The 9,214-nt window shown below is 36.9% G+C and overlaps 1 long non-coding RNA gene across 1 annotated transcript; it reads right to left on the minus strand.

Annotated features, from left to right (window-relative positions):
* Positions 1–1,742: 1,742 nt before the first annotated feature.
* On the minus strand, positions 1,743–8,758 carry LOC132035447 (uncharacterized). The gene is made up of 2 exons (XR_009409252.1): positions 8,192–8,758; positions 1,743–2,470 (listed from the first exon to the last, which is right to left on the minus strand). It is a non-coding gene; the product is annotated as an uncharacterized LOC132035447 (long non-coding RNA).
* Positions 8,759–9,214: the final 456 nt, after the last annotated feature.

Raw genomic sequence — 9,214 nt, forward strand, 5'->3', positions numbered from 1 at the left:
ATCTCATAACTGCTGGACTTAACCAAACTACTCAAGTCGGCAAGGCCAACAATACTCGCTTTCTGATATAATAAGCCGATAAGGCTATAACTTTTACTGAACTGAAGGTGGGCAATCATGGCAACCAAGTTGAAACATAACCCAAACAACAAACACACACACACACACACACACATATATATATATATATATATATATATACGTATATATATACCTATGCGGGCCGACAAGGCCACCATGCTCTTTTACAACTGAAATGAACAGCTCAAGATATATATACAAGGGCCGAAAAGGCCACCATATGATCACCGACTCTGCAGGGCCTATAAGGCCACAACTCAAACTGTACGTACTAAACATGTGTCTACAAAATTCTCTAAGAGTATCTGACATCAAAACTTGCTCGGGATAGGGCCCCGGCCTACCCATGAAGTCTGTAAACATCTGCTATCAACATGACCACTAGAATGGAAACATCTGCTATCAACATGACTCAGCTGCACTCCGAACGAAATGGAGTCTTATCGATCCTCTGCTGAATATCAACCCTGTCTACTGTAAGGGCTCGTCAAACTAGATACCTGAACCTTTTCCTGACTCACAATATTGCTATAAAGGCAACTATATATGCATGCCCCCCAGAGCCAATCGTCTATCTAAAGCTCGGTGTAACTAATCTATATATATCTAGATTTTGAAGCTCGTAAGTATAAACAACGTGTAAATGGAGTTGTGCTAAATGAATATAATCTGGGTATGCTGGAGTATTCTATACTTAGCTTACCGTACAGAGAAATATCTAAACTTATCTGAATATCTTGTTAAACTGTAGAACTATTATACTATTCCGCTTATCGTATACTGAATCTGATTGCTTACTTTTGTTAAGTCATATGCCCTTAGGCAACACTGAATATAAGAGTGGCACTTACGAGTTTCACTAGGGACCGTCCGAAAGGCACACTTACTATCGTGACTAACTGGTGGCTCGTACGTGTTGCATAATAGACCGTGTTACGGTTCGCATTTCGCGGGCGGGATAAGTGCTCAGAATGCTACTAAGAACTTATTGGTGCTCTTTCGGACTTGTTTTCAAAAAGAGTCGTCACCTAATTTTTAGGAAATTAGGAAAACTGATGGTAAAGGGTTTATTCAAATACAGTGAAAAATCCTTCGTAATCCAGAGTTCTAGGTAAGGGTTCTGATGATCCCCTAGGAAAGGTGTTAGGAACCCTAGTGTTAAGGATCCGTAGCATACAGTTGACCTTCGAGCTTGAATGTGTGATTTTGTATGAACTGCTTATACTTTTGTTTAGTTTCCTGTATAAAAATATTGTCATGACATATCATTTTGGTTTTAAAAGAGTTAATCAAATTCCCTTTAAGTAAGGGTACTTTGAGTTCGGATTTAAAATATCCAGGTAAAAAATAGTTTGTCCTTTTACTTATAAGGATAGTAATATCGGGTGTGCCTCGTCTGAAACTAATGTCATGTGTTTGTAAGAAAATACATATGTATACAAATATATATAGTCTTTTATTAATTCATAAATTATCCACATTTTATCTCTTTGGTCAACCATATCCTCAGAACTATTTTCCCAAACTCAGACTTTGAAAGAAATTTCATTCATTTGAATTCATTAAATTGGGTCTAGCCCAGATATTTCTTTTTACTTTCTTTTCTTAAGTTTCTCAAATTATGAAATGTACTTTTAAAAATATATTCAAAGATAATCAACTTTTTGTTCAAGAAAACATTCTTTCACTTTTAGTTACTTTAATCAAATGGAATACAACTCTTTTATCGTTCGGGTACAATTTGAAATATCGTCTACCCGAATCCTAGGTTCCAATTTATAAGGGTTTCAATATCTATACAATTTACAAAAAAATGCATGTTCCCACCAAGTGAATGTAAACATATAAAATATGTTTTATACAAAAAATAAAGAAGGGAAGAAAGTTTAGCTTTGTCGGCCTTAAGCCCAAATCCTGTACTTTTCTACTGTTCGTCTGAAGCTCTAAACATCCGATCCTTTTACTTTGTCCTTAAGCTTTGCTTTCCGTGCTTGTTTTATTGGTACCTCACACGATGAGAAGAAAAGTAGTTAGTCAAAATGATACGCTACCCCATAGGGTGATGTTTAGGAACATAAATAATAATATCCCTCGAACTCGTATCAAACTTTGAGAGCTTTGATTACGGAAGCTCAGACTCATGTTTCTTTTTAATATGGGGAGAACATGTCGTGGCTGCGAACTAGTGACTCGTCAATCATTCTGGTCGCCTTTCCAAATGCATATTGGATCCTACTTTATTACTATACTATGAGATCATCATTGCCTAAACCGAGGGATAACCTTTCCAAACAAGGCATGGCCTCAAATTAAATGTTTTCATCGGCCCAAGTGTAGTATTATGTTCAACTCAGTGGTATTTTTTATCAAGTATATCATCTGTTTCTACCTGGAAAAAAAAAAAGCAGCAGCTCAAAAATATCACAAAGATCATTTTCATCCAAAGTAGCATCAGCTATGTTTCTTCGGAAAAAAAAAAAAGCAACAGCACTTGTCCAAGGAACACAACAGCAAAATGAGCCAAAGACTCAGTAGCCATTTTAGCTCCAATGTTGCCTAAAATGTAGCAGATTGATTCTCGAAACACAGTAGCGAATATTAGCTCGGAATTGTACCAATATATCCCAAGTGCAACAATTAGCACAATGCCACAGCTACAAGTAGCAGCAAAACAGCAACTATTTTATCGAGTGTAACATCAACATAGAAGCCAAGTATAACCACATTTTTTCTCAACATGGACATTGGATTGCCACACAAACACAGTAGTTGTTTGCAATATAGCAGCAGCTCAAAAGTTGCAACAGCAGCTAGCTAAAAGTAGTGGCCAAAGTCCAGCACTCTGAGGGAATCAAACTGTATCAAGAACAATAGCTTTTTGCCCCAAAAGGCAGCAGCAGATAGCTCAAGAAATGCAGCAGCAGTCTGCCTATTCTAAGCCTCAAAAAAGCAGCAGTTTATCCCAAGGTTCAGCAACAACTCGGGAGTGCAGCAACATCCACTAAAAAAAAAATATCAACCACTCACAGTAGTAACTCAAAAATGGAACCACACCATGGCTACAAGTTCTTCCAATGTAATAGCAATCCATAAAAGCATCTCAAGGACATTTGGGATTTAAAACTCCCCAGTTCATGCAAAGAAAAGAGGAGTGAAAGATGAGTATCGCAAACAAAAGAGGTTTTTACATGATAATTATTAAATGAAAGACACTTCACTTGTCAAATAGCTAGCAGAACTCAGTCTAAGCTTTCAGTATGAATTAGGGTAACATAAGAGTAGAATCTTGAAACCATCAAGAACAATTCACAACATAAGCAAAGTTTCCTGTAATTGCAAACTAAAATAAGGTAAAGATTGATTCTTAAAGTTAGGAAATTGAGGCTTATCATTAAGGGGAAACTTAATAGTCAAATAATGTAATATTTAGAGAATGTTGGAGTATTAACTAGACATAGCATGCCAAAGGTGTGGGGATTAGGTTCTGCCTATAATTCTAAACACAAATTAAGACCAAAGCCAAGTTGGATCATCCCTTATGTAGAATTCAACAAAACAGAACCCAAAATCATCTTCAAACTTAAACACTCTCTATTCTTAACAAAATGGGAGAACTGTTGGAAATTCACATTGGAACAAAAGTTCAAAATGGCAGAACTGTTGGAAATTCCCATTGGAACAAAAGTTCAAAACAGACACAGAACCATTCTACTTTTAGGGGAAATAGCTTTTCCAGATTCCAAGTAATATCTTAGCTTTTTGAAGCTTATTCACAATTGAAGCAGTTAAGTCAAATGTAGATGTCATATTCTCTGTTCTTCAAACAACCTAGATGTGGCCATTACTTTAACTACAATTTAGCATATTAGAATACCGTAAAGAGCGCAGCAACATTCATGGTAAGCAAACTGAAAATGTCACAAAATCTACATACGGAAGTTCATTAAATAGAGCCAACATGGGATTGTATTTAGGTTCACATACTTTGTCATCTTTCTGGCAAACCATGCAAACATGTACACCTTAGTTTATAACCCATTTTTTCAAGGGAGAAAAAAAACTGAAGTTGGATTTGGTGAAAGATTTGAAATCATTTGCCTATTTATAGGACTTGCAAATGCTCAACTGATCCAGAAAGAACAATACATGAGCACATTGGAAATAAGTTAACTAGAGCCACACTATATTCTTCTTCAAGGACAGAAGGTTAAGCTTAAACTATATGACCAAATTGGAGGAAGTCATACTATTCAACTCAACAATTAATTAGCAGGAAACTGAGAGGACATAATAGCACTAAGGGAGAGAGCAGAGGTGGATATCGCATAACAAGACGAAGCAGCAACTGGCCAAAGGGGAAGGAAACCACAGCACAACATTCATGAAAGTTCTTACAGCATGTTAATGGTGTGAAACAGATTTCAGTCTATAAACCTTTGAACTATGTACTTCAACAAAACAGACACACTTTAACTAATCTTAAATAAATCTCAAGGCAACCTCTCTAATTTAAAATATGAGTCTATCAAAGATGAAACAAAGTGCCATGCTAACTGGTCTAATCTCATCCTACTTGAGGTGTAATGACCCCGTTTAGTCGTTATAGTCCTTCTGGCATTTTCGCCCCTTTTCGAGCTTGGTTAGCTCACTTTTGACCCTAGGGGACTATTGTCACGCTTCTCGAGGTGTCTAGATTTGATTCGGGCGACCTTTTGTAAAATTTGGGCTTAAAGCGAAAAAGAGTTGACTTTTGGATAAACGGATCTTTTTGGAAATTCGTCGATTCCGAGGGGTCTGGATGGTCGTTTAGAACTTGTGTGTATATCTGGTTCAGTTCCCAATGCACCTGGATGCATTTTGGGACTTAGGTTGGGAAGTTGGAATTGAGGTATCGAGGTTGACTCGGTCAACAAGGCCTCTGTTGTGAAATTTCGAGGCCGCGAGTGCTTTTGTAGCGTGTTTATATGTGGGTCTGTGTACGTGGTTTGTGAGCAGATGGCCTCGGGAGTTGGTCGAGATTTCGGTTGAGACTTGAAAAAATATTTGGGATTCTGGTACCTGGTGTCTGCCAGAGTGGTACCAGTGCCGTCCTAGAAGCACCGCCGTAGCGGTGTATGGCACCTGGGGCGGCCAAGCTTGTTTTGCCCAGATAGTTCTGACGGTCTGAAGAGGACGTCGGGACGGCAGCACCATGGCGGTCCCGATGCCACCATAACGGTATCGGACCTATTATTTTTTTCATTAAGTGTGTATTAAAAGCCCGTAGTCTATCATTCATTACCATTACATAAATTGAGCTCTTGTGTACTGTTCTAGAAGATTCTTGGGGAAAATTCTTGGTGGTAAGTCCTGCTAATCTCCTTACTAATTCCTTATTCCTAGTCATCTTAGAATCCCTCTTTCCTTGTTAGTTCCTTAGTAATGGAAGTTAAAAAGTGTATTTAATGGATATTCTATTTAGGCTTTTAAATGATGAATTTGATTGGGTTTATGCTAGATTATAATGTATCTAAGGTTGTTAATCACATATCTTCCATTATTATTGTTGGATTCTTGAATCTAAGAGTTAGGTTTATACCCAAAATTGGGGGTTTTGCTTGAATTTCAAAATTGGATGAATCCTTCAGTTATTTAGCAATTAGTTGATGCGTTTTGATCACCTAGTGTTTAATTGGATATTTTACCCCCGAATTTCCCGTTTTGACCTTGTGGGCCCCGTTTTCTCAAATTCTAGGGTTGGTTTTGATCTAATTTGAATGATAGCAATATAGGTATCAATCTTCATGATTTCTAATCTAGATTTCAAATATGCCTAGACTTCTTTGATCTTGAGGCTCAGCGGAAGGGCAAGGCTAAAGAGTGATTATTGATGTATTGTTGTTCGATCATCCAGGTAGGTTATGGCTTACCTTTGATGAGATTTTGTGTAGTGAAGCATATATTTAGATGATATTGTCGGAGACAGCATATAAATATGAAGTTGGGTTGGATATTGTCCTAGGTTGGGCCCTGTTGTGTGATTGGGGTTAGCCACCCCGTTGTGTTGTGACTTGATTGTTATGTTGTTGTTGGCTTAATGCCACGTGTTGATAGTAGATAATGGGGACTGTTTTTCCATCATGATTGAGATATTGTAGTACCTTATTTGTTGATGTTAGAACGAGGATATAGTTCTATATGACTTGTGTAGTCTTTCATGATATTGTTGGTGTACCCATATTTGGTACTTGTGATATTGATTGGATTATTGATATTGATACATACATTGCATACATTCTGATCCTTCATGATGTACTGTTGATACATTGTTAGTACTTGATGAAACACTGTGATAAGCTGGGCTCGATTTTGGATAAAAGTGATGTGAGAGTCCGATATCCGATGTTTGTACCGAAATCGTGGATTGAGTGAGTGCATGGACTCCGCAGGTCCCCAGGGTGGTCTTTGGTGAAAACCCTCTGTGGGTAAAGATCTGGAGTCTCGTCTATCTATTGGGCAAAGATCCGGGACGAGTAGCACTTAGACTTCGCGAGTCACCTTGGGTTGTGCTACCGAGACGTGGAGGTATTCCGTCTAGAGTACATGTGTACACAGCATTACATGGCATTGCATTTGCATCCATACATTATTGCATTGCATCATGGTTCATATTGTGATGGTTTGGTGCTTTATTTGTGATGTTGGTTTCGGATCGGACATATTGAGAGTTGGCACACTTGGGTTTAGATGCTTCTACCTAGGTGATGATGTGTACTTGGTTCTGATTATGGTTGACTTATACTTATTGATTTATCTGCCTATCTTGCTTTATTGTCTGAATTATGTTAGTTATACTTAGTCGGCCTATGATGCGCCACCAAGACCGTGGTTTTGTACCAGCCGCACTTGTCGCATTCTTTTATAGTACGAGTTCCGTTCGGGTCTTCTTCCATCTCCCGTGGCTGATAGTTGCTATCAGGACTGCTTCGAGTCTACAGGGTGAGCGCGAGATGTCCGCTACCTTCAAGACTCCTCCTTATTTATCTCTTGCTTTTCCATTCTGAGACATATACAGATTTGATGTATTATTATATTTTCAAACTTGTATATTTCGAATTCTAGATGCGCTTGTATGGCTTAGACCAATCCCTGGGTGTATTTCCTTATTTCCGCTCCTCTTTCTATTTTATTTATCGTAAGACTTACGTGATTATTCTCTTCCGCTTAGTTGATTTAATTATTTATGCTTTTATTTTTGTTGGGTTGAGGGTTCGCTTATCGAGGTGGGAAAGGTAAGTGCCCGCGTGGCTTAGCAAAATTGGGTCATGACATGAGGATAAGACTTGGATTGAACTATCGAAAGAAAAAAAAAAGGTACTTTAACTAAATCTAACAGCCAGCTAAAATTCAAAATTTTGAATTGTCCAGAAATACATAGACTAACAGACCCTAACATAACTATGAAAATGAAGGGACTTTGGATCACCTCAAACAGACCCTAACCAATAACTATGAAAATGAAGGGACTTTGGATCACCGGGTGCAAACAGAAGACTGGGGTATAATTCATAACCAAAGCACAACGGTGCTTAATCAAAAAAAAGAGTATAATTCATAACCAAAAGCACAACCTCATGCTCATCTACACAGCATTTTCAGTAAATAGAGGAAGGGAATCCCACTCAACTTCAACTAGTTTACTCTTCAAACTATGCCATGTTAACAACTAAAGATCCAACTGATCCAATGTCATTCTTATACATAAACTTATGATCACATGAAAAGAAAGAATGGAAAAAAACTTCTTATTTCTATAACTAGAACCAAAAACTAATTATTTGAACAAGTACATCATGGCACCATTCAAAAATCTATATCGAAAGAGTGTGAGGACAACTTCATGTTTTCTACTAACGAATGTTCAAACGAATTATAACACTAATCACTTAGCCAGTAGACTGTAACCAAGCAGAAGCAGAATTGAAAAAATAAAACAGAACCTTAAGATGAATGTAGAAGATTACTTATCTAATTCTAACAGCATTCCAAAACTAAACTAATCTATACCGAAATTGAAATACACACATAAATTAACAAAAGGAAAATAAAACTGAGATAAGGAAGAAATTACCTTTTTGCCGAGCAGTGACGGGGGCAACGAGGGTTGACCTTTCACCCAAATCGATTAAAACGACTACCAAAAAATTAAACATGAGCGAGAACGTCCTCGAAACTCATGGCTTAGCCGGATTTCTGAGTGTTCTCACTCTTGCAGTTGTCAAAAACCCACTATTGGTATAAAAACCAATTTTTGATCTCCAAAAAAAAAATCGTGTATGAATGAGAATTGAGGGTTCTATTTATAGAGCCCCAACTGCTAGGGTTTTTTCATTTTGAAATGATGTGGGACAAAATCCAGACTTGAAATTCGTTTTTCATTCCACTGATTATATTAGAAAAGAAAAAGATAAAAGCTAAAAGCTAAATCATATTTGAAAAAAACAATTATTACCGATGAAAATTATCCTCTTTGTGAGGAAGAAAACAAAACCCATAAATTCTTTACTTGAAATAGGCCAGCAATGACTGCGAAAGCTTAAAGTCACTGGACCTTAGCCGAAAATGGAGAAGACAGCTGGAGAATTTGAAATTGGCGGTGAAATATTTTGGACTTAAGGGTTCGTTTGGTGTTTTTCTTTTGCTGTGTTCCAAGAAATGAGAAAGGCAACTGATTTTTGAGGTTTCAAAAGGGAAGTGGGCCAGGTTATGAATTAGGCTTGAGAAAAACATTGGGCTGGTTTGGAGATTAAAAAGATGGTCAAGAATTGAGTTTAAATAGTGACCTTTTGCATCTCAATTGTAACCACAATTTGTAGGAATGGTTAATTCAACTCAAATTAAGATCATCTCGTTTAAATCAAAGACAATCTTAAAAATCCAACTAAATTAAAATAAGCTTGAGAAAAAAAATCAAATATTCAACTAACTAATTAAGATTCTTGACTTATAGAGTAAAATATTTATTTGTCAAAGCGTACTAATTATAGTAATAAAACTACGTACTTAATTGAGGCATTTGTCTTTAAATTGATTTTCAAAAATGATAAAATAGGCATAATTAATAATTATAGTTATACGTAAATATACATAATAT

Source organism: Lycium ferocissimum, chromosome 10 (assembly GCF_029784015.1).
Source record: "Lycium ferocissimum isolate CSIRO_LF1 chromosome 10, AGI_CSIRO_Lferr_CH_V1, whole genome shotgun sequence".
NCBI lineage: Eukaryota > Viridiplantae > Streptophyta > Magnoliopsida > Solanales > Solanaceae > Lycium > Lycium ferocissimum.